Here is a 25,927-nt window from a genome sequence, read left to right as displayed (position 1 = left end):
AATAAAACAAAGGTTATAGCTATAAACCCCACACATGAATTGGTCCAGCAATACCCATATTTATGAGGATATGATAAAATGAATTATTTAGGAGAAGGGATTAAAAAGGATTCTGTTATGGCAGCTAACGATATGTGGGAAGAGACAAATTAAAGATAACAGAAAAAAACTGAGAAACTGGAATCTCCTGCTTATGAATAATGGATAGCAAACATAAGCAGTAAAAATATTTAGTCCCTTTAATTTTACACAAAGGCCAGGCATATTTTTATCAACCAGAGGAGAACTTGTGAATTAGAGTTGAAAGATTTTATCTGGTAGAGTAAGGGGTCAAGAGTAAAGTGGGATAAGTTGATCCGTCCAACAGAAAATGAGGTTTAGGATTATCTTATTTTAAATGGATATTTCAGAGCTACACAATTAAGGCTCTATACATAACACAAGCAGAAAGCTACAGTTTAAAGTCAATTCAAGAAATAAGGAAAGAATGGTATTTTGGATACAGATCTTTGACAGAATTATTATTTGACATTTGTTTACTGGGGTGGTCTGACTGGGTCTATAGAACCCATTTTCAGCAGAGGCCCGGGGAGAAAAGCTCCACATATAGTACAATAAAGAATACAGTAAAATCCAATACAGTACAAATCACATTGGAAAAACTACACAAAATAAGTTGAAAGAACAAACAATGTTACACAGTGTTACAGTATATATACTACACATCTAGATTATTCTATAGAGTTAAAAACATTATAGACAATAATAGTCACTCTCACTATACATGATGTAGTGTCCAAAAAAAATAGTATGTAGGTAGTGCAATGTGTGACATTGACTGCTATAGTACATGACCAAAAATAAATAAATAAATAGAATGTTAGTTTCAGTTAAGAAAATAGTAACCAGAAAGTTAGTGATACAGAAAGATAATGTGAGAGTTAAAGAATAGAAGCAATACAGCCTGAGCAGTGCCTTAAGGATATGGTAGAGAAACAGAGAAGGAGTTAGAAGAGCTTTAGGATCTTGCAGACTGTGAAGAACTGAAATGTGACAGAAGAGGAGGATGAGGATAATGTGGAAGAAGAGGAAGGGCTGAGCATTAGGCAGGCTTTATGCAGGAACAGAGACATGTCTTTTTGAGATGTTTTTTAAAGAGGCTTTGAACTGTGTAAGGCCAGGCATAGACCTGGTAGTTAGAGGTAGTGAATTCCAAAGTATAGAGACAGAGTATGAATACAGAGAGTGACCTGGTTTTCTTGTGGGCTTTGAGAGAGCTAAGAGATTTTTGTCTTCTGATCGTAGGGATCAATTTGATGTATATGGTGTGACTAGATTGCCTAGTGCAGGGCAGGTAGTAGGCTAGAAAATACGGTTGTGCAATGTGGACAGCTGAATAAAAGCAAGTTGGTTGATTCAAGCCAGTTTCATTCTAGGAGTGGTTTACAGGGGTGTGTGTGTGTGACATTTAGTTTGTGGCAAACTTAGCAACTTTGTCGTAGCACTATTCCATCTTGTTTACAGTAGAAGTTTGTAAGTTAGTTAGGATAGCGGCACCATACAGAAGGGAGGGAAGTAAAAATGTTTTTGCAAGGATAGTTTTGGTTGCTATGGTAAAGAAATGTTTGTTTCTATATGAGAGTCCCAGCCTCTGATGAGTTTTCTTTATATTTTGCTGTATATGGGGGTCGAATGAAAGTTTATTGTCGATGATAACTCCTAGAAGTTTGGTTTCCTGCACTATTTCCATGACAGTGTGATCAGATGCAAGGATGTTGAAATGATCAGTGACAGGGGAGGTATTCTTGGGATGAAAGAGTACTAGTTTTGTCTTTTTTGGATTAAGAAAGAGCTGGGCATTTCTTAGCCAGGATTTGACTGCAGTAAAGGACTGCTGAGTTTTTGAAAGTAGTTCTGGTAGTGATTGAGTAGTACAGATTATGGTGGAATTATCAGCATACTGAATGAAGGTCCCAGGGTGAGAAGCAGTGTGAAGGTTGTTTGTGAAAATGTTGAAGAGTAGGGGTCCTAGGATGGACCCTTGAGGGACTCCAGTAGGATTGTGGAGAAAGGGTGAGAGTTAATTGGACCATTTCACTGCTTGTTTACAATCCTTGAGGTAGCTCTGAAACCATTTTATGGTGTTATGTGAGAAGCTTAAGTTAGACAGTGTGTTTAATAGTAAGGGGTGAGACACTGTGTCAAACGCCTTGGAGAGATCAAGGAATACTGAGGCTGTATAGCATTCTGCATCTCTGGCCTTGTTTACGGTGTCTGTAAAAGATAATAGGGCTGTAGCTGTGCTGTGGCTAGGTTGGAAGCCATGTTGGGTTTTAGTTAAAATATTGTTTTGCAATAGATATTGCACTACCTGCTGATGGATACCCCTCTCGAGAATTTTGGATAGAGAATGGAAATTGGATAGATCAGAGGAGTTGCCTCCTTTGTGGATAGAGGTGATGTGAAATTGTTTCCATATGGCAGGTACCTCTGATTCAGATAAAGACCCATTTATAAGGATACTGACTGGGTAGGCGATTGAAAGCCAGTTTGAGTTAGTGTGGTGGAAGATTATCAGCTGAGGTAGAGTAGGATTTTAGTTTATGTAGCAGTTCCTTAACGGTGCTGGTAGGTGTGGGCTGATGTAAGAATGGGGTTTGTATGACATTTTGTTGCGTAGGAGGGGTTATTAATGACAGGGTAAAAAGTAATTGATGGTCTGGGGTTGGTGTCTGAACAGGATGAAGATGAAGTGGGGGGATCCACCATTAGGGGTGTTAGTAAGTAGTTCTGATATTGATTTTATGAAGTGCTTGTTAAAGTTTTTGGCTATTTGTGATGGAGGGGTATCAGGTGATAGGGTGTGGTCTCTATTTGTTCGAGGGTTAAGTAGAGAAGATATGGAATGCCAAAATTTATTGGGGTTGATTTTATGTTGGAGTTGAATCTGGGACTAATATGACTTGTTATCTCTGTTGATTAGTTTTGTCACTTTGTTATGTAGTGTTTTAAAATTAACATGATTTTGTTCATTTTTGTTCTGTTTCCAGGTTATCCAGGCTAGGTCCCTTTACTTCATGAGGTGTTAACATTCCTTAGAGAGCCATGGAGCTAAGTTATTTTTGATTATTTTCATATGAATGGGAGGTAGGGTATTAATTATGTGAAGGAAGGTATTATTAAAGTAAAGTACAGCATCATTAAGGGGAAGTTGTTTAAGGGGTGTCCAGTCTATTTCATGTAGGAGATGATTGAATTTATGCTGACAAAATTTAGTTTTGTTCCTAACTCATTTTACAGTCTGCAGTTAGTTGTTGGGAGTTTGTTCTATGGGAATAAGCTGACAGATGATCACTGAGGAAGCCAGACAGTGTACCAGAAGAGGGGTAATTGGCAGGGTGGAATACTAGGATTCAGTCTAGGGTTGTTTGGCAGATGAAATCTTTGCTGCATCTTGTTGGAGTATTGATGAGCTGAGAAAAAAACATACATATTTATACTATTTGTGGGGGAGCTGGAAGTTATTGTTTGCCAATCTATATTTACATCTCCTAAGATTATTGTTTCGAGTTTTATTGTTTGGGATGTCCAGTATAAAATATTTTCCAACACTGGTATATTGTTACCTGGTTAGATATATATTACCATTATGCAAATTCTTTTTGATATGTTGAGGTTCAAAAAGGATATTAATACCTCAGCACTGGAAAAGGTGGGTATATTACTGGTGTAGGTTGTGATGTTGAGCATAGATGGATATAGAAGGGCTATCCCTCCCTCCCTTTTTTTTATATCTATCTCTTCTGGTTATTACAAAGTCTGGAGGTATTACTTCTGAGTCGTACACTGGGGTGAAGCCATGTTTCTGTAAGGGCTAGTATGTCACGTTTATTTTGATCAATGAAGGCATGCAATGGGGCTATTTTATTACATATACTTCTAAGGTTCAGTGCAAGTATGTTTACATTTTTGGGGTTACTCCTTTGGTTAGGATTAGAGGGTGGGCCAGGGTTAGGATGTATGTCTCCATATGTGAGTGGGTAGGTAATGAGGAAGGAGTACCATGGGAAGTGTTTTTTATTCCTAGGTGATGATACTGGTGTCAAGTGTGGGTTTGTAGGAGGTGAGGAAGCCAGTTTGTGGCTTGAACAATATGGAAGGGTATAGGGGAAAAGCTGAAAGGAGATATGTGAGAAGCTGTGTTGTTTATTGGGGTGATGGTTGGAGGAGGCTGTTGATGTGTATTGATGTGTAGGAGTAAGCGAGGATATAGATGCAGCAAGGTTGAGTTAAGAGTAAAGTAGCTAGGCATGTTATGAGGAGCATGCCAACTGTGATAGTGGGTTTAAAAACTGTAAACGTGGTATTTATGTGTTAGAATGTAATATCAGGTGTAAAAACAGAGATTATGTTACCTTGTGATACGTGTGCAGCTGAAGGTAAGGTTGGTAATGTTTTGATTTCAGAGTGGGCTTTGACAATGTGGTTAGGTGTTTTGCCCCGTGGTTTGTGAAAAGGAGGGGTAGGGGAGATGTGACTGGTCAGTAGTACAATTATGGTGCAATGTTAGTTTATGTGTATAACAGAAGAGAAGGTGGTAAGCCCAGAGTTAATGTTAGACAGTTTGAGGTGGTGATAGTATTGTGATGGTTAAATAGAGTAAGATGCGAAGGATTATAGTGGGGGGGGTGAGAATTCAAGCTGATTGATGTAAGGGGAAGCAGATAAGTTTGATTAAATAAATGTAGGTAAGGTGTGAATGAAATGCGAGTGTGGACAAGGTAGAATTGTATATAAATGGATCAGAGGAATGGGGGAGTGATTTGCTTGGGATATGAGTAGAGGTGCTGGGGGAGGGCGAGATATGGGGGAAGGGCAGGGGAGCGGAGTGAACAGAGCAGGAAGAAACCTCGCAGATGGTTTACCACCATAAACAATCAATGAGGTAAAATGCTCCTGAATACAAAGACAAGGTGACTGAACTCTAAAAACTTGACCTGAGTCACAGCATCTAATTTTATAGTTAAGGGCTTTTCAATGTCTTTTCCAGGCATCTATTACATTGATAAGAATAAAATATGCTGTTGTGTTAATGTAGCTTCACCTTCAGCAGTAAAAGGTCTGTGAGTATGTATAAGTGGGGGTGGGGATATCCTTCCAGCAGATTCAACACTACGAACAGAACATACTAGTGCATGACTTAAACTAAATTATTAGTCTGAGTCTATGAATTTGTCTTACATAGATTTAACTCTGTATTTTTTCCTTGTGAACTTTTGCAACTACAAGTGAACTTCAGTTGTGCAAATTCTTTAGGTAGAATAACAACAGTCATACAGACTATTATATAATGAGTTATAAGAGTCAATCGGAAGAGGTCAGAAAAGATTGGGAAGAGAGATTATATTTGCAATTTACAAAGAAACAATGGGAGAACATATGTATGGCACCCAGATATACAACAAAGTCTATAAAATTTAGGATTCTTGCCTAGAAGGGTTTGCATAGATACTTTTTTACTCCAGGCACACTTCAAAGAATTTTTCCTCATGTAGATGCCAAACGGAGGTTTGATGGGGCAGAAAGTGGTAACGGGGAACATGTGTTTTGGAAGTCTAATGAGTATGCAGACTTTAAAACATTCCCTACACAGTACTCTAGATCATAGGTTCATAGATTAGTACTGGACTAACTGCCCTTATGGGACATTTTAACTCATTACATTCAAGTGACATCTCCAGGTGCATCTGCAGTTAACTCCTACAGACACCTGTAGGCGTCAAATATTGCTTGTTCATATTTGCCTCAATAATTCCAAAATCATGCTATGTTCAAGGCTTTAAAAGATTTCATCTTAAAGTTTACACAATGGCACACTCAACTGCATTAATATTTGGCCTCTGACTAGTGCAGGTAAATAGATATTAACTGTTGTTTTTATGATACTAATTTATATAGATATAATTTTCACATTGTTCTAAATATCTCAACAGCCAAGCAACACAGACAGTTCAGAACTCCTTAGACTCATATGAATGCTGTCAGCTGGATGAATAAATGCTGCTGACAATATGTGTGCGACATGAATGATTGCTGAGATATTGTAAGTTGTTTACAAAATATTACAAATGTAATAGTTATTGTGTTTACTGTGACTTATAAAATTTGGTTTAAGACCTAGAAACTAAAGAATACTACCACTATAAAAATAGCCTGTACTGAAGAGTTTGCCGTTTAGATTTCTTGCATTACCACTATTACTCCAGAGATATGAACATGAAAATGTGAGGACATAATTTGATTCAGTCAAAACGCTTCAGCTCTGCCCATTGAAAGTTACAGTATAAACTTTCTGAGCTCCACTGGAGTGAACAAGTTAAGTGTAACCAATTAGCCCATGTGAGGATAAAACCCTGCCCCTTCTGTCTGTAAGGTAAACACCTTGACCAGTATGCCAACCTCCTATTAGGAATTATGATTAGGAATACTGGTTGAGCAAATGAGTAAAACTAAGGAAATAATTTTTTGAGCTGGGATACAGGATCTGAATTGTTCAAACAAAGTAAGGCCTTGTTAAGTTTAATTCTGGTGGCTGTCAAAAAGCAATTACTAGAACATGTAAATCAACATCTAAACAAACTATACTTGAAGTAGTGAATATTGTAACAGAGATAAAAGAACAGGAAGTGGGCTCTTTAGAAAAGGGAAGAAGGTGAGTTATATAGAAAAAAAAATGAAAATTGTGCAAACAGTACATGCAGAAAAATGTTTTGGAGGAGGAATGAGGTTTAAGAGAAGGCAGAAACTTAATTTATGTAATGTTGCTTCAAGTACACATCAGATATGTTGTTATATATTCTATAATGTTTGTAAATGTGAACTTGTTAATATGGTTGATTACTTTTATATAAGTATAAGCTTGACTATGTCACAAATGATAATTCAATGAAGGTGTTTAAAAAGTTAAAAATTAAAGATAAGAATTTTTTGTGCATGCTTGTGAGGGAGAGGCTGACCCTTATAGCTTTCTTTGATATAATTAACTTTAAGATCACAATATCTTGGGGATGGGTACACTACCTTTGATTGGAGCAGCTTATCTCATCAGAACAATTAATGAAATCAGCTGTAAGCAATTAAATAACATTTTACAGCATCAGCAACTGATAGAATAAACTAGTCCAGGAAACACTCCATAAACAGGCCAGAGTTCAGCAGTTTTGCTTTCCAAGATTATTGTTACATGCAAGTACAGTTCAAGCATATGTAAGCATGTTGTTAAATCTCATTTTTGTCTGAGTTTTTTTTTCAAAAACCTTAACAATATCTGATCTCAGCAATAACTGATGGAAGAATAGGTATGCTGTTCATGGGTATTGCCACAGAGTGAAGAATACCTTGTTGATATGGGCAGTCGCAAAAAGGAAGGTGTTTGTGGACTTCAAGGAAAACCTATCTACCTGGACATTAGGGTAGCAACAGAGTACATGAGCAAATTACACAACGTGGTAGAAGGTACAAGGAACAAGGGCTAGATTAACAGAATCCAAAACAGGTGAAAGCATAACTGCACTCGCCCCTGTCTGTGAAAATAAACTTTACCCAGCATGTGAGGGTCCCTCTATCACAACAGAAAAAAGTGGATAATATAAGCATTCCATGTAAGCTGAAAGAAGGAAATGGAAAAATACTCAAGCTTGCCATTTTAACTTGCCATTTTAATATGACTAGAACTTAACTAGAAAGGAAGAAGCTCTGTCTCAAAGTACAAGCTAGCAGTGAAAGGAAACAAACCAGTATCCTCCGCACTAAGAGAGGTATGGTCCAAAGTCACTTTTGATGGCCTGGCTCTGTCATAACACTTGAGCCATACTCTTGACATGCAAGAGAGCTACAGAGTTCCCTGGTAAGTCAAATCATATTTATCATGATTACTGGAACCTGAACCCAGCAAGGCAAATACTTTATAGGGCGCCAGCATATATCGGGCACACCATAAAGAAACAGTAACAGGTAAAAGTGGAGCCAAAGTATCAGTTAAGCAGTACAATAATGCCTGGACCTCAGCAGTACTATTAATTTGCAAAACAGATAAAGAATTAAATAAGCTAAAAAAACAAATGTTAACAGACATGACCCACTATACACAAGTGCCTCTTTTAAGGGTAAGCTGTTAGTATGACTAAGGGACTTGCTCTGAATCACAGAGTATGTAGGTACAAACATTGTGACTTAAACCTAGACTATAAGGTGAAATAAATTTTTCTCATAACATTAAACCTTTGCTACTCTGCCAAACTGGAAATTCTGCATAAAGAACAGTAAGCAACACAAGCAGACAGTATCAGAGGCTTACGTGTGCCTAGAGCAGATGAAGCCATGACACTGTTGAGGGAGGCTGCTAGGTTGCCATTAGAGCTATGAAACGGTATTTAGCATTTTTTTTTCTTCCCAGCAGTGAGAGGGAGATCTGCAACTATCACCCCACTTGGAGTGGATTTCAGTTAAAGCCCTCCAGAATGAAAATTGTCCCCATCACACCTTAAACAGACTTCAGAGACCTACATCTGTCCTTTACTTATTAGTCTTGCCAGATTTATGAAGATGATACTGCCTTTATATACAGTCACAGCAAGAATATACCTACCATATCTTAGATGATGGGCAAATTTTAACATTCTCAGTTTTATGACAAGATACACAAATGTCTGTTGGGGAATGACCCATCAAGATTTGAAGAAATGTTAGGCTGCAGTCCTAGTCAAACCAAAGCCTGTCAATTACATGGTCATCTTAAATTGGCCTACAACTTTAGTAAAGAGGCTAGTAAGCAAAGTAGTCCTAAACAGAAATTCAAATTACTATATCATGGTGATCTCATCTTTCAAATACCCTATTAAATAGCAAAAGCCAGTCAGAGACTCTGCCCAGTAAACTGGGCTTCCTAAAACTGAAGACCGCTCTGACTTCACATAATGTACCAGTCAGCCTTGATTATAACTAGGAATTTGTGCATGTTTACTTGTGTGTGTGTGTGTGTGTGTGTGTGTGTGTGTGTGTGTGTGTGTGTGTGTGTGTGTGTGTGTGTGTGTGAGTGTGAGTGTGTGTGTGTGTGTGTGAGTGTGAGTGTGAGTGTGAGTGTGAGTGTGTGTGTGTGTGTGTGTGTATGTATATATATATATATATATATATGGGTCTACTTCTGATTTTCGAAAACACAGTTTATTGACAACCAGAAGATCGAACCCATTTAAGCGAAAGTGCACTAAATCGAAAGTGCACTTTTGCTAAAGCTGGTTCTCTGAAGCACATTACAGTGGGGATAAGGAAATATATCCTTTTCCCCACTGTAATGCGATCTTGGAGTTAGTATATTTAAGTAGGGGGGTGTGGGGGGAACAGCCCCCCTGCCAAATATAGTTTAAAGTATTTTTTGTTTGTTGTTTTCTGGTTCAGAGAAACGGCTTTTGCGAAAGTGCATTTTCGATGTAGTGCACTTTCGCTTTAATGGGAATCAATGTTTCTTGTTCGAGATAGTCAAATTTCGATCAAGAAACATAGTTCTATATATACATTTTATATATATACATTATACACACACACACACACACACACACTTAAATATGAACTACATATTACATATCCAAGAAAGAGAAATGGTTCCTTGTGTGCGAAGTGGGTCTCAAAGCCAATACAGTCCTCCTTCAAACAGAGTCATTGAATGAACGATAGAACGCTGATGTAAAATCCAAACACATAGAGATTTATTGGAATTCAATGGACAAAATAAACAGATGAGCGCTTTCACTAATAGATAGCTTCTTCAGATCGAAGTTTGGATTTTACATCAGCGTTCTATCTTTCATTCAATGACTCTGATGAAGGAGGACTGTATTGGCTTTGAGACCCACTTCGCACACAAGGAACCATTTCTCTTTCTTGGTTATTTATCTTTTATGGTACCAGTGTGCTAATCCGACGGAACGTTAGTTTTTTTATGTAAGCAATACATATTACATATATCGCCATGCAAGGTTCCATTAACTGAAGCTCTGAGTCACCCAGCTGAAACTATCACTAAACACTCTGGTTTTGAAACTGCAAGTATTTTTTACAGCTAGTACAAAAAGATCACTTTGTTATAATCATGTTTTTTTGCATCTCCTTTTCTGTAAAACTACTTTAGGTTTTGTATGAAAACTCTGCAGTATTAGCCACAGTAATGTACTTGTCTATATATGTTGTTAGTTTCCAATATTTCTGCAGTGTAGCTGAATTTCAGATTTTCAGTCAAGGCAACAGGCATATGCAGTTACAAAAACTGGGTGTTTGGACTTAGTATGGGACTTTAACATGCTTCAGTCGTATTTACATACAACAGAATTCACTGCTATTAATCAAATTTCCTATTATGGCTACAGAATCTACACTACAGACCAGGCGTATTCAGCAATAGAGCTTGGGATAAGCAGTTCTGGTGTGAGTATGCTTGAGAAAGACATGACATCACACACTGTACTGATTTTTGCAGAATGTCTCCATTTTTGCCTCATATATTTGGTCAGTTTTTCATAAAATTGTAGTTTTCTGGAAAATTAGTGGCAAATCATGAAAAACTGAAGTTAGAAAATAATGACAGACATTTGAGTTTCAGACTTCATACCCTTCAGAAAATTCATGCCAAGGCAAAACCTGTTTTTCTATCAACTTTCTAAGTTTGTAAGAGCAATATTTCAAAATTGTCACTATTTTTGGGCCTTTGTCCAGATTTCCTTAAGAGGTTGAGAGGTATGCCTGGGATTTTAGTGCACTTTCCCAGTAGTCACATAAAGAACTTTATCTGCCAAGGCTGTCCAGAGAAGTCTCATCTTTAGTGCTCTTACAGAGGTGGACACGGCATGTTAACTTAGTTTTTAAACATAATGAAGCCATCCTGTTGAATGAGAAACATAGAAATGCTGGCATCAGGAAGTGGTTGTTACGACAACTTAGGAAAAATGAGAAATCAATGTGCCAAACAGTAAATTACTATTTAGAATGAAAACTGTAACATAGTATGCAAATAATTTTCCTGAACATTGAAATATATTATGTAGCATATTTTAAATAATGAGGACAACTATCATTTACAGACTCTTTATATATCAATCAGATGGCTTGTTATTAACTTTTTATTGTAAAGGAATAAATTTTCAGCTTTGACAAACAAAGGCCAGAAAATATAGGCAAGTTTGAGTTATGTGACAGGCAGAGAAAGGATTATATCCTGATTGCTGCTGATAAACTGGTGGTAGAGAAAATTGTTCTATTTGAAGGGTTTCCTAAACGCAAAACTCTTGACACTCCATAGTTGCCAGTTGAAATTGTTTATTATAAACTGCAGAAGTAATGTTTTCTCCTTCTCCTTCTCTCCCAGTCTTGCTCTCACAGGCAGGATAAAGAAAGAGAAGTTAACTATAACCTAACAAAAGTTTTTTTTTTTTTTTTAACACATACAGTTTAACATAATTAATACATCCACCATGTGGTCCATACTGACATACTTCTGTTCACCTATTGTTATTTCACCTCATTCTGTTGCATTTTAAATGAAAATACACATTATTGCTACACTAAATCTACTTGAAATACAATGGTATACAAATAATTTAAGATAGGAGGTGCTCAAGGTCATACCTAGTCACCTATATTTGCGTATTTACAAAAATGAAACCCTATTCTCTGCCTTCTTGAGGACTGAGGCAAATTAGAAGTTTTGTGACAAACTGTCATGGTCTTTATAAAGAGAAATGTGCAGTGACATGCTTTAAAATCCATAAGAAACTGTACAGTCAGAAGTAGGTCTAAAATGACAGCATGAATAAGGATGACAATAAGGATGCATTTATCTACTCACTTAGTTCCATTAGATTAGTACAGCAATGAGAACAGCACCATTGTTTCAGTGATGCTATTATTGCATTGTCCTTGATCTTCTAGGTCTAGGAGTTCATTATGCTACAGTGAGGGCCTGGAACAATGCAGTACAGTTAACTTTGTTGGATACTGCTGCTTAACAAGATCACAGAATATGTTCCCTAAGGAGAACATGACTCAAGAAATCTATGATTGTCTTAGTACAGAGGAAAGTTAAATGGACATTCAAAGACAGAACTGATAAGTTGTTTCTTGCATTTTTCCAACTTTAAACCGCTGAAGGTCAGTGTTACTATTTATGTTGTAGTTCCACAACACTAGCCACATGGCCTGTTTCATCAGTCACAGAGATCTGATCACAGCAACATGTCTCCATAACACAGCCTTGAGCAATAGCAAAAAACGTCTGCAAGAAGCATTGTTCATCTCTGCATATTTTAAACATCTGAGGTATAAACCAAAGGGTAAAAAGGTCACAAGAACAAATCATTCAGATAAGCAGCAAGAAAAAACAAGCTAAGCTACAGTTTTTACTGTGTAATACCTTAAACCTCCTGTAATGGAGGCCCAAGTGATGTATGCAAATGACCCCTTAAGGACACCAAGTGTTTCAGCTACATGACTTCTGAATGCCTGTGACCTTTTACTTTTTAGGTCTTTATGGATACATTTAGGCCAATAAAGCCAAACACCATTAGCTGTGGGCATGCATGTTTTGGCCTTTTTATTGACCTTATCAGCAAAGCATAAGCATAAGTGAATTGTTTGGAAGTATAGCAAAAAAAATAAATAAATAATATAATAAAACAGTCATGAGCATTCAGAACCATGCAACTGAAACACTTAATCTTAATAGGTCATCTGCATATAGTCCATAAGCCTCCATTACAGGAGCTTTAAGGTATCACACAGTGAAAACTCTAGCTTAGCTGGGTTTTTCATGCAGTTTTTCTGAACATTTGAGGTACTGTACAGTGTTCTGTCTTTAGAGGGTTACAATACATGCAGACACGACAGAAACATACTACAGTCTATTTTTTCTGCACGAATACATGTAATAATATGCCTAAAATAAAGCGTAAACTAAACTGTTAACATAAATAAATTCCAGTTTGTGCATTTTGTTCTATATCTAGAAGTGATTATGCAACAATAAATGACTAAGTCAGTTGTGTGGATGCATTCACACAATACACAGGCAGTGGCAATGGGACCTATGCCCGGGACTGCAGAATATGCCTCCAACTATGAAAAATATGTCTGAAAAATATAGCCATTAGACAAAGCAGAGATGGATGAATTCCATTATCTGGACTGTTTATTTTCCTACTTCATTTATTCCATAGATTCATAACCCCCATGATGCACTTGTCTTCTCCTCCATTAGGAAAGAACTCCTAAACCAACTGCTATTTCTGTGACACACTTCCTGATGTTTTTCCTTTGTTTAACTCCATCTACCTCAATGCAAGCTAGAAGCATCTTCATTTTTGATGATCATTTTTTTTTGTACAACACTCACATTCTGAGGATATTTAAATATATATGTTTTATCATGTTGGGTTCGTGAATGAATCTTCTGTCCATATGCTGAACAGAACAGACAATGCAATGAAATTGAATGAAATATGTCTAGTCTACATTTTCAGTCTATTATCTATGTCTGAGCTTTGTCAACCCTGCATGACATATGACCCCCCCTAAGGGTTCTGTTTGCAGACTACAGCTTGCCATTTTGTATAGCTTTTTTTCTGTGATTTATTGAAATGCCACTGTATTCTGTCATTGCTACAAGGTTGTGCAACAAGTTGCTGCTATTTAGATCACTTTACAGTTACCTTTACCATGCTGAAACATTTGTATAAGTAACCTAGAAAACACTGCATCCTGTTTCCCATACCCCGTGTTAGTTATATCACACAAACATACCTCTCAACCTCTTACCATAAGAATTCTGAACAAAGCCAAATATAATTGGAGGGTGGGAGCACAAAGACCAAAACTTAAGGACAGATGTTAAAAAATATAAACTTAGAAAGTTGCTAGAATAACAGGTTTTGTATTATCTTGCATATTCTGAAGGATATGAAGTCTGAAACTCAAATGCCTGTCATCATTTAGTGGCTTCAGTCCTGAAGGAATTGCCAGAAAAACATAGATTTTATGAGAAAAAGGCCACACGTACTAGGCAAAAATTTGGATATTCTGTTAAATTCTGTATAGTTGAGAAGTATGGCGACGGTGCAAATGACTATGTGGGAGATAGCATGAGGGGGGAGGGGCAAAGTCAAACATTTTCAGGGATATTTTTTAAATGCCACTACCACAGATTCACAAATTTGACAAAATAACACTATATGAATTAACATGTACTTTCTAAAGTAGAGGATATCTGTAAATGTCATGAATGTCATTATTTGTTTATTTGAATCCAAAACATTTTGTTCATAGGCTGGTACTAGGCTATTGCCCCTAGGGCCTATACAAGCCTAGCCATAACAATTCCCTGGATATTTCTTTCCACAATATTTATTTCCCTGGACCCCTGTGTGAATTTCCTATCTCCCATCCAATCGTCAAGGTTCCTTTTGAAGAGGGCCAAGGAGGTGCTCTGCTCGATATGTATGAGCAGTCTATTCCAGAGTATGGGGAGTCTCTGGGTCAAGAAGCTATCCCTCCAGCACTTTTTGTTCATTGTGATGACAAGGTTTAGATCCCTGGAGTGTGTTGCTCTGAGGGATTGGGATTTCTTTAAGTGGAGCATGTCCAACAGCTCAGGGTTTGACATGCTCTTGTATGTTAAGCAGAGATCGCCTCTGAGTAGACAATATGCCACAGAGTATAGTTGGAGTTTTTTTAGACGGTCAGCATAGGGCATCTGCTTTAGGCCTGTGATTCTTTTAGTGAGGTATTTCTGCGGCCTTTCCAGCTGTTGCAGAGGTCTTGTGAGGTACATACCAAATGGGGCATTGTACTCTATAATGGGTCTAATGAGGGATGTGTACAGTGGGACAATGACCTCCTTTTTTCTGGATGAAAAGCTCTTAGTGATGAGGTGTGCCACATAGAAGGATTTCCTGACTGTTGTGGCGATGTGGTTATTGAAGGCGAGACCACTGTCTACCTGTGTCCCTAAGTCTCTCATCACACTTTCAGTGTTTAGTGTACTGCCACCTATGTGGTAATTCATGGGTACATGATTTTTCCCAAAGGGATGACTATACATTTCTTGGCATTAAGCTTGAAACCATGGCTCTGGCACCAAGCATCTGTTTCTGTAAAGCCCTTTTGTAGAATATCTTCATCATTTGGGGATTCAATAATGGCTCCCAGTTTGCAGTCATCTGTGAACTTTGTTAGCCATAGTCCCTTAGTGTTGGCCTGTACTTCAGAGAAGTAGATGCCAAACAAGAGCAGTCCCAGGACTGAACCCTGAGGTACTCCACTTGTCACTTGTCTGGAGCTGGATTTGGAGTCGGCTACTTTTACAGTCTGGGTTCTGTCAGGAAGCCAGTTGGCAACCCATCGAGTGATGTAGGGATTTATGCCCAGCTCAGTAAGTTTATCTATAATTCAGGAGTGGGGGATTGGTGTTGAAGGCCTTGGTGAGGTCCAGATAGGCTGTGTGGACCACCTTACCCTCTTCCACAGCTCTGGAGACTGATTCAAAGAAGTCAGTCAGGTTCAGGAGACAAGATTGGCCCTTCACGAACCCAAACTGGGTGGGGTCCAGTGTTTGAAGGTTGCCAATGTTTTTGTTTATAAGTTCTATGATAATACATTCCATGCCCTTGCAGATCAGGCTCATCAGAATGATGGGATGGTAGTTCCAGGGATCCAAGGTGGATCCCCCCTAGTGGAGTGGGATAACTGGAGCTGTGCGCCACTCAGTGGGCATAGAGCCTGAGGTGAGGCTATGATTAAACATTATACTTAGGTGAGGTGCCAGTTCAATTTGTAGTACATTTAGTACACAGCCCGAGATGTCATCTGGTCTCATGGATGCTGTATTCTTAGCTTTGGAGAGTGCGGTTCCTACCTTTGTGGCCATGATTACCAGAATTTGGCAATCTTTTGGTGTTGAGATGGGCCCTTGAGAGGGTGAAGTTGACACTAAATCAATCTGCCAGGATATTGGCAATATCCTTGGGATCAGTATATTTAATGCCATTCTGTTGTAGCTCAGAGCAGATCTGAGCATTGCCATTTAGATTATTGACAAACTATAGAATGCCTTGTGGTTGTCTTTGGAATCTTTGGCAATTTTATTTTTGTAACTAGCTTTGGAGGATTTTATGAGGGATCTCGGCATCTTACTACAGCTGGTATGGAGTTTTTTGCATCCTGGGATTTTCCTCTTTTCTGCAACAGTTTCTTCCTTCTGTTGTATAGTTTGTTTATGGCAGGGGACCACCAGATTGGCTTCCCTTTTTTTGAGGAGAGTGTCTTGGTTCTAACTGGAATGGTACGATTCATGCATGAGTGGATGTGCTCGTAGAGTGCCTTAGTGTAGGATTCAGCAGTCGAAATTTCAGCTCCCATCTGCATGGGTGCCATGAAGTTTGTCGCTCCTGACTTGAGGAGCAGGAATTTGGCTTTGGAGAAGTTTTTTTACGGAAGTTTCCTTACTGCGGGTGGGGGTGGGATGTGGATGTCAAGGGTGATTTGCTTATGGTCAAACCTGACCAACGAGGGGGTGACCACTGGTGTGGAGCATCCATCTCCCATGTTGGTAATGACCAGGTCTAAGATATTGGAGCCCTTGTTGGGACAATGGATTAGTTGATCCAGGGCATTGGAATTTATGAATTCCAAGAACCATTGGGAAAAGGTGTTGGAACCGAGTAGTTTTCCCAGTAAATGGCAGGGTAGTTAAAATCACCCAGTATTAAGGTGTTTGGTTGTATCTTAATATTTTCCAGTATGTTTAGAAAGGTGTAGTGAGAATCTTGGGGCATGGTGGGGGATCTGTAGCAAGCTACAATTTGGAATGCAGTCTTACCTAGTGTTAGTTGCATTGGCAGAATTTCAGATGCATTGTGTTGGGCAACTAGCCTGGAGGTGTGAACATCCTTGGTGAATATGGACACTCCTCCACCTTTAGTGTTTCGGTCTTGGCTTGGTGGCCGAAAAGTGTGGTAAGAGTTGTAAGCCTGATATTGTAGGGGTGCTCTCTAGAGCCTTAAACCAGGTCTCAGTTACTGCACAGATATCGATGTTCTCCATTTTTAGGAGTGCCTCGACAGAATGCATTTTGAGGTTTAGACTTCTAGCATTACCTTCAGATTTTGCAGGCTTGTATCTGTTATGATGGTGGTTTTGTCCTTTGAACCTTGCCTAAAAAAGGCACTACAGGGGTGGCAAGAGCTTTAGTCAGAAACCTGAATCCCGGGGTGACAGGTGCAGAGCATCTCTGGTAAAGCATCGTGGTTTGTCGATCATGACTTCTCAGGCAGACAGATACTGGATCCCTTTTGAATGACACCTTAAGCTTAGCCAATTGTTGAAGTCAATCATTTTGTACTTATACTGTGGTATCATTCTGGGCGAAGGCAGGATGCTACTCAGGGCTAGGGTCATACCTGCCTGGACCACATGATCTGAAAGCTCTTCCATGTCTCTTTTCATGTAGTCCAGGGAGGTATGTCTCAAGTCATTCACTCCAACATGGACAATGACAGAGTCGTATTTGTACGTGTTGTGGAGTGACTTGAGTGCATGAGTTATGTGGTGGATCCTGGAACCCGACAGGCAGCTGACTGTAATTTTCTTCTTGTTCAGCCTGGTGAGTGGGCCATCAGTGTACCTGACTACAGAGTCACCTATGACTAAAGTGTTGGGTACGTTGTCTTGCCTTAGGGGTTGTTGTTGGGTGGCACACTGGTGTTGTGAGCTATGTGTCACTTTGGTTGTGACTGGTGTTGGTTTGCATTTCAGCTTCAGAGGTCCTTGTTGCTTGGGTAGGTTAATGTTAAGGGCCTCCGCATGTGTTGGTTTAGTGTTGCTATGTGTGGGTGTTTATGGTGTGGGTTTTGAAAGGCTGTGTTGCTTGAGGTGTAGTGCAGGTGTTAACCTTCTCCTCTTGACTGTCTAGCACAATTTTGGCTGGAGAGAGCTTTGCTTCTCAAAGCATCATCGATTTTAAGAAGTCAGAGCAAACATTATGAGCTAAAATCAGAGACATTTGAGAGATGTAATGGAGGAGGAGTGAAAGACCATGTTAAATTGTGTTTCACTTTGTGTTTTTCCTGATTGTTTTATACAGGATTATTTCTGAAATAGTAGTTATCATTGTGATATTTTTATAGCAGAAATTTGCTGTAGCTTTATAAAGTGTTTGTACATAATCCTTTATTACATTAATTTTTATAAAGAATTTTGCTAAGTGGATGATATGTAGTGCAATCAATGTGCTGCTGTGTTCTTATTTTCACTGTTAGATTACTACATTATCAGTGAATTTTCCCAAATATGAAAAGTTCTGAAGAGACAGCACTTTATTTATGCTTTTTATTGTCAGAATATGAGCTTGCATCTTCCATCATGTTTTTAAATGAATTTTGTTAAGTTGGTTGTTATGTCTTTCGGCTTTTAGGGGTCGCCACAGCGGAACTCTGGTCCGCTAATGATTGGCAGTAGATTTTTACGTGCCGAGTTGCCAGCCCTGATGCACAACCTTCAACGAAGGTACGCCCATTCACGCATGTCTCCACACAGAAGGTGCTCTAGCTGAGAATCGAACAAAACAATGTCTTACCGTGAGGCGACAATGCTACTGCAGCAACCAAAGTCTGGCTGTGATGCCTTTTTTATCATTTAAGCATGATAGAGTTTTGCTTCAGTTTTTAAAGGAATTTTCAGAAGCATGTTAAAGCTCAGAAAGAAAATAGTCACTGTGTTATAATTTCTATTATATATATATATATATATATATATATATACACACACACACACACACACACACACACACACACACACACACGTATATATTATTGCTTGAGTTTTTATTAAGCAGGTAAAGCAGTGCAAGCAAAGAATCACTGTAATTATATTTTCACTGTCACAATGCATCATTTCTTGCTAGGAATCTTGGTAAAGCAGTTTTCTTAATTATGTACACTTGGGAAAGAGAACTTTTTCTGCACTGCAACATTTCTGTAGTTTGGGCATGCCATTATCTCTTGCTTCAGCTTTTATAAAGGAATTGTAGTAAGTAGGTAAAGTAGTGCAATTGAAGTACTGCTGTGCTGTTGCTTTCACAATCAGGAGTTTGGCACCATAGTTTTCCTAAGCATGTGCAGTTACAAAACAGAAATTATCATGGTGCTATGCTATTTTATTGGGTGCGCATCATCATCATCGCTTGCTTCAACTTTTATAAAGGAGTTTTGCTAGGAAGGTAAGGAAATGAAATTGAACTGTCACTGTGTGTGGCTTTCATTTGTAGATGACTGTGTGCATTGGAACCACAATAAAAAACAGAAAAGACAAGAAAAAAACAAAGCACAGCACAGCAGAGTCTCTATGACTGAATCAATAGACAGATACTTGCTGTCTGCAAAAAGAAAATATATTGTCCCTTGCCTGTTGAGAAACTATTTCAGTATTAAAAGAAAACAATTTTTGGAGGCATTTTTTAAACCAAGTATCCAAATTATTTTCATATGGACACAAATGAAGGAAAAGCTGAAGCAGCCATTTGAGCAGTAAAACTTAGGAGAGAACAACATTTTTTCAAGAAGGTAAATACCAAGAATGAAGCTACCACAAATGTTAGCTTTAAAATTCCAAACAAAATTGCTGCTGCTGGAAAGGCTTCTCAGAAGGTGACTTCTTAAAAAACATACACAGACTGTTGGTTTCAAAGTTATTTCCAGAAAAGAAATCACTATTTGACATACCTCTAAACCTCAGAGCAAGAAATCTGGACAAAACATTAAACAGTGGGGGGACAAAGGCCCAAAAACAGGGACACCTTTTAAATATTGCTCTTACAAATTTAGAAAGCAAATATAATAACAGGTTTTGTAATAGCATGGATTTTCTAGAGGGGTATGACATGTGAAACTCAAATGTCTGTCATTATTTTCTGACTTCAACCCTCAATTATTTTACAATGACTTGCCAGAAAACCACAATTTTTTGAGAATCAGACCAAAATTATGAGGCAAAAATCTGGACATTCTCTGAAAATCTGTACAGTTGAGAGGTATGCTATTTGAGAATGTCTCTATCATGCATAACTGTACAGAGAAGACATGTAGGCATTTCAACCAATATTAACTGATCCGCTGAAACACAGAGCCTGTAAAATCTGCTTTTACATCCTAGCAATAGATGAACGCACCAGTATTAGACTGTCAAATTTCTCATTCTTATTTGAAATTCTGAGATACATATTATCTTTAATGTAGAGCTTTGCTGGTATGTGCTTTATGGCAGGTCATTCAACTGTAAAAGAAATCTGTACTGAAGAGATGTATAATGTGAATGATAACCTGGAACTGTACTTTACCAAACTAGTTGCCACTTGTACTGATGGTGCACTGGCTGTGTGTGTAAAAAAAGCTGCATCAGTTATTCTTTACTGAACAATTTATCAGGATGCAGATAATCAAATATCATCAACAGGTTCTGTGTAGCAAAGTCTTACAGTTTGACCGTGTAATGACAAAAGCAGTTGGGGCTATAAATGATATCCACTCTGGAAGAATTAAAATGGCCTTCTTCAATGAAGCAGTAGATGAGTGCAATGATTTTAATCTAACTTAAGTATGACAGATAGGCAAACTAAGGCAGAGCACTACTGTGATTTGCTGCTTTGAAAGAGAAGGCTGCAGCATTATTTGATAATGAACCGCAAACATTTCTGGAGCTTGAAAAGGAGATAAAACCAATCTCCGAAAATACTACCAAGAGACACACGAAGCAGAAATAACTGGAGCAAAAAAATAAATATCATATGAAGCAGGTAAAATGCAGACTTTTAATAGTGCTTTCTGGTGCTTCGGCTAGGTGCCTTCAAGGGAATAACTCTAACACCATTAGCAGTGGCATTTTGTATAAAAAACAGACAATTGCCAATTATTCAATCAATCTTACAACCCTTACAAATTCTACTAACAGAGTGAGACAAAAAGTTTAACCCTATAAGGGGTAAATCACTCTAAACATAAAATATTGCACCTATTGATTAAGCAGCTTCTAAAGACTAAGTACTTAATAAAATTAAACCAATTTTAGTTGAAATTTCAAAACATATGTATAACTAACATGCCCCATGCAAATAAATTTACAAACATGAATTTATATTTGATATTATATTATTCAAATTTTATAAAATACATGTGTTGACTTCCTGATTAAGACCATTGGGATGAAGAGTTCCGAAATTAATTATTAACTTAGCTTGCAACTGTAACAATTTGGTTGAATACTCAACCCCCTGATTCACAATAGGTTTTGAGGTTTTGCCAAAATACTATCTGAACCTCCATGTGCTGTATAAAAATAACTGGTCACCGGGCTTTCTAATTTACCACTATGTATGTCACACAAATGTTCCATTATACGAATCTTGGCTATCCTTTTGGTTTGGCCAATGAACTATCGAGTTGGTGTACACCCACATGCAATGATATATACAATCCCACAAGAGCTTGAAAAGGAGCCCTTAAATTACCTATTTTTCTTATGTGACAATACGGTAAACCCGAATGAGCTCAACATTTATTTACAGAAAATCAACTTATAATGAAATTATTCTCATCTTGGAAATATTCAAAATGAAACTAAAGCCATTCAGAAGTCATCTGGCAAGGGGTGAGATGTGTCACTTTCCCACTTGCACACAATATATCCCTCAGTGTAAACATGTTGTGTTGTGAGAAAAATAAACAAGGCAAATAGATGTTTTGACTAAGGAATTCAACAGACATTTTGTTTGCCTAAAGAAGAAGTCTTGCTAAAGTAGGCTGAAGATCCCTTTATCTGTGGATCATAAGAAGTGCTGTGCCAGTATGTATTGAGATATAGGATATAGAACTGCAGTGTGTTCAGTGAATTACAGAAGAACTGAAAAATCACCCCACAAAAGTTTACATTAAACAATGAAGAATATTACAGAAGCTGTCATACAAGCAATTGTGCCTTTGGCAGCACTTATGTGAGCTGTCATTCTCAGTGATAAATACAAATGAGAGCAAGCAACAATCTGCTCTGACTGACCAGCATTTGGGAGGCAATTTAAAAACGTCACTTTCAAAAATCTGTTGAAAAGATTTAACATTTTCCATTGAATTTTCTTTTGTAAGAAATACATTTCATGTCTGCAAGCTTCTTCCATTAAGTGTCCACCACTGAAACTCAAAAAAATGCATAGTGAAACACAGAGTTTTTAAACACCAAATGGATGGACATAAATGAACATTTGCTGCCTAAAAAACACACTCCAACTATCACTCGTGGTACAAATTATAAATCAGCCAATCTCAAAGAAAAACCTTAGTGGAGAACAGAATTTATGCAAGTAAATTAAACTCTGGCAATGAAGCAGCCAGTACAGTTAGCTATACAATTTTAGAATTTCAAGGTAAATAGCTTCTGCTGGAAATAAACAAAAGGGATTTACAGAGGATTTGAAAATGTAGCTTTTTACCTTGATGAATTGATTTATAACTTACCCTCCCCCAAGAAATCAACTGTTATGATCCTCAGATGTTCTCTTTAGATTTAGAAGAACTTGGCCCGTGCTGAGTTGTGCAGGCCTGATCTATATCATACTTGTTTCCCCTAGATTCTCCACCTGCGACTATGGCAGTGAGCACTAGCTGGGTACACTAATGCAGGATTTGCCAATAGCTGCAATACAAAAGATAAAGTCTTAGTGGCTAACAAAGCAGCCTGTAGGTAGGCCTAGTATTACCCACATAGAGCCAATGACTATGATTTTTTGCATCTGCTAAAGTGTTTTTCTTTTCTTTTTTTATCTTTTTACTGCAATATGGTGCATTTCAATTAAACTATTCTATTAATGCAGTATTATGCCCATAATTTCATCTTCAGTTATATATAACACAAGTCAAGGTACTGAAAACAAACTTCATTACAACTGATACACGGTTTGCCTGTATTCCATTTGTTCCACACCTTCAATAAATGTTAACCTTGAAATGATCCATGATGTTTGTTAATGTGACATATGTAAGCCTGCTATTCCATGATGTTACAGCTCAGTTTGGAAACCATAACTGGATCTTATATTTCTCAATGCCAGTAAACATTGTTTATACATTATGCTGTTCTTCTATTTACACAAGTAGAATTACGTGTAAAAGGTAGCTTTTTGAATTTTGAACCCAGTCTGGGGCTTCAGTATTGTAGTTTCACTCACAGATGTGGCAGGACTGTGATCTACTGCCAGATTTGAGCCTCATTTAGTCATGTATTACAGAATTTTTTCTATAAACATCATTACTCTTTCATTTTTGCATAGCCTGGTGCATTAGTCTCTGGTGGGATTGCAGTAGTGGTGGTTGTGAAGGTTGCCAGCCCAGCTAGATAGAATTTTGTAAATAATTCTGTCATGTGTGAATAGTAATATGATTTGTATGCTTGCCTTAAAAATGTAAGAAAACTATGTTCTGTACTGAGCTTCAAGATTGTAACCACAGTGCACCCTGCTGTAAAAGAGCAGAAATGTGTATAAACTATATGCCTATGCAAATGTATGTGTTGATGGCAAAGGCTGGAATATATAGAGCTAACTTGCAAACTCTAAGAAAATAAGTGGGACTTGTTTATGACTCTTGTTATCTCTGTTTCAGCCCAAAGCAGACACAAAATCTAGAGTTGTAGGCTTTCCTATTGTCTGGAAATGGAGGTAATTACAGGTTTCCAAGGAAATTGTTTTATGACTTCCAGTTTCAAGCAAGCTTCTAAGAGATAAGTATGTTTCATGGAGACATGTTAAATTCTGTTGGTATCGGTTTAGCCTGGTAACTAGATGCAGGTGTCATATAGTGATGTCATCTAGCTATCCCAGCAGTAATGTGCATTATTAATTTAAGAACTCTCTGAGACAGAAAGTCAATGCATTTTGTATTTTGTTCTGGACCTGTAAACATCTCTCCAGCACTCCTCATCTAGATCTGCCTGGTTCTGTAAGTACGACATTACGGCATAGTATCTCTTAGAGATAGATAGGCATATAACAAGAGTAGTCTAGATGTTTTCTGTATTTATGTGAGACTGCTCTGCAATGTTGTTTTAAAATATTTCCTGTGATTCTGAACTCTATTGTCACTGTGTTGAGTTAATGAGTATTGTCTTGTGTTTTTATTATTTATTATTAAATATATCTAAACCTTTTAATTGTGGCTGGTTTCGTACAGAGGTATTTAAGCTCTTACAGTACTTGCATATGTATTTGGTGATACTGTACAGGCCATTCTGGAATAGCCTTAAAGGTTCTGGTCACAATTACCATTTGGATAACAGTAACACTGCACAGTAGAATTGATCACCCTCTGTAAGGGCTTTATGGTAGCTGATAAGTAGTGGTTGGTGGCAGTGATTACTATCTTATAGTCTTGGCAGAAGGAGGCATAGCTAGTTAACCTGTGCCTGGCTTCCCCAGGAGTGTCTGTGTGTTTGCAAATAAATCAAATCTCAAAGTGTGTGTGTGTGTGTGTGTGTGTGTGTGTGTGTGTGTGTGTGTGTGTGTGTGTGTGTCTGTGTCTGTCAGCTACTTGCGCAGGGACATGAAGCACTGGTTGGACAGAGAGGGTGCTGGAGATTTTGGCTTGACCACTAGGCTGAGATCTGAACCCTATAGCTGTGCCAGTGGGGAGTCTTACTGGGATTCTGGAGAGAGAGAGAAATCAGCCCCATACTGACTGTGCTCTCTGTGTGCTCTTAAGGGAAATTGTACTTTACTGTGTGTATTTGTCATCCTCCCAATGTGCACATCCCTCACTGGTGTTAGTAATGAGGATTGAGGCTCCTTGATTACTGGGCCAGTGCAAAGGTATCACAGTGGTATTTATGAACTCTGCTCCAGGATTTGTACTTCGGTACTTTTTACAGTTGTATACACTTGCTTAAATCTGTATTCCAGTGCACGTCTGCTTACCTTGCTAGTGTTTTTTCAGCCTGTTCTTTGAGTCTGCTCCAACCCCCACTAAGACATTGAGCTAAAAGTTTCTGAATTCTAACCACAGGACTAGAGCTCCAAGTGATAAGGCGGCACAGTAGTGCAATGGATAGCATTGTCACCTCACAGCAAGAGTTTTCCTGGTTTGATTCTTGGCTGGGTTGCTTTCTGTGTGGAGTCCATTTCCTCCCTGTAGCTGCATGGTTTCTGGGTACTCTGGTTTAATCCCACATCACACTGACATGTAGTAGGTGTATTGGATACTCTAGTATGTGTGTGTGTGTGTGTGTGTGTGTGTGTGTGTGTGTGTGTGTGTGTGTGTGTGTGGTGTAGATGAACTACTGGGACAAGGCTAGCCACTCAGTGGTGTAAACCTTTGCTCTAGATGACTGTCACCCCAGCCTTATGCACAAAAATGGGAAACAGGGGTTGTGGATGAATGGATGGATGAACTAGAGCTCCTGTTGTAATTTTTTTCCAACCCTTCCACCCTCTTTTTATTCTGGTTTCAAAAGGCTACGTATCTGGCTTCTGCCTCTTATGGTAATCTGGCTTCCAAAGTTCCACCCTCCCTTCTTTTACTGCTATTGTCTGTTGTGCTGAGAGAAGAAGCAAAGGAGCACTGTTATCCCAACAGAGTAAAGTTGTGGTGAGACCAGCATTAGTAGTAGCCAGGCAGTAGTCATTCACATGACTCCCTTCTTTTCATCATTCTTGACAAGCTAATTCTTTGTTTTCAATAAGTACTGCTTGATTTGTTTCTAACTTCAGAATATCTTCCTAAATACTTAATCTTTAAATTTTCAGGGTCTACATATTAGTTTCCCTTCAAGTGTTTGGCAGTTCTCTGTACAGAAT

The 25,927-nt window shown here is 38.2% G+C and overlaps 1 protein-coding gene across 3 annotated transcripts in view; it reads right to left on the bottom strand.

Annotated features, from left to right (window-relative positions):
• SORBS1 (sorbin and SH3 domain containing 1) overlaps window positions 1-25,927 on the bottom strand; it is a 4,096,285-nt gene that overhangs the window by 2,182,707 nt on the left and 1,887,651 nt on the right. For 2 of the 3 annotated variants that reach the window (XM_044056121.1, XM_044056122.1), the window contains exon 6: window positions 22,599-22,776. The exons of the other annotated variant lie outside the window; for it this stretch is intronic. The gene's annotated coding sequence lies outside the window, so the exon portion shown is untranslated. The remainder of the gene's footprint in view (window positions 1-22,598; window positions 22,777-25,927) is intronic. 3 annotated transcript variants of the gene reach the window in all.

Source organism: Protopterus annectens, chromosome 14.part0 (genome assembly GCF_019279795.1).
Source record: "Protopterus annectens isolate FY-2018-M chromosome 14.part0, PAN1.0, whole genome shotgun sequence".
Classification (NCBI taxonomy): Eukaryota; Metazoa; Chordata; order Ceratodontiformes; family Protopteridae; genus Protopterus; species Protopterus annectens.
Note: the sequence above shows the minus strand (reverse complement) of the source record. Positions and strands in the feature narration are given on the sequence as shown.